Below are 1,015 nucleotides of genomic sequence, written 5' to 3' on the forward strand. Positions count from 1 at the left end.
TACCAGGTCAGGCCTTGTGAAGATGGGAGCACAGCAGCTTTTCTCTCCCAGCCTGCTCAGTTCTGATCTCCTCAGCCCAGGATAGTCCTGAGTTTGCTAGAACCTGTGTCACAGGAGAGTGTGTGGCTGCACAGATGGGTGGTGAGTGCCAGTAGCTCTCTATTCAGACAATGCTGGCAAGAAGATTTGTAGATTATTGCTCAACTGTCTGAACTTACATTCTAGATTGTAGGGGTTTTTTTAATTGGGTTTCACCCTGAAACACAGATTTTCAGGTCTGGTACATAGCATCTGTAACCCTTGACTTAGATTCAGAGTGCAAATACCAAAACCATACTGAAATCAAACCTGGAATTTCTTCCAGATAAATTTTCAGTATTTGTAAGAGAAAACTGTCTCACTTGCCTAGTATCCAGCAGTCTGTGAGGCTGCTTGGGCCTTATAGGCTCCTGGGACAGAATCATGGAATCACAGAATGTTTTGGGTTGAAGGGACCTTAAATATCATCTACTTCCAATTCCTTTGCCATGGGCAGGGATGCCACCCACTAGATCAGGTTGCTCAGGGCCCCATCCAACTTGGCCTTGAACACTTCCAGGGGTAGATTTTACTCAAAAAAGATTCAGCAGAACTCATGAAAGTCTAATAATTTTTCATAAGCAAAAATGGGTACAATAACTTGGAAATATCCATACATCAGAGCTGAATACAGCAGCCAAGGGAAAGTGAAATTTTCACTTGCAGGGGAAGGTTGCTTCCTAACAGACCTCACAAATAACCATAAAAATAAGACTCAGTGTTAAACTCAACTCTCATCAAGAAAGTGCTGAAGAAGTTATTGCACTGACAGTAATTTCAGACTTGGATGAAAACCATCCCCCACATTGCTAGGGGGAAAAATGTGTTTCTAAGAACACATTGTCAAATACATCTGTCCTGTGAAATAAACCAAATTGCTGCGTGTGCTGCCTTCTGCTTAAACACGCTTTTCTCTTCAAATCCAAACCTGAGTCTT

The sequence above is a fragment of the Neopelma chrysocephalum genome, unplaced genomic scaffold (assembly GCF_003984885.1).
Source record: "Neopelma chrysocephalum unplaced genomic scaffold, ASM398488v2 Primary Assembly neopelma1_66, whole genome shotgun sequence".
NCBI classification, from domain to species: domain Eukaryota; kingdom Metazoa; phylum Chordata; class Aves; order Passeriformes; family Pipridae; genus Neopelma; species Neopelma chrysocephalum.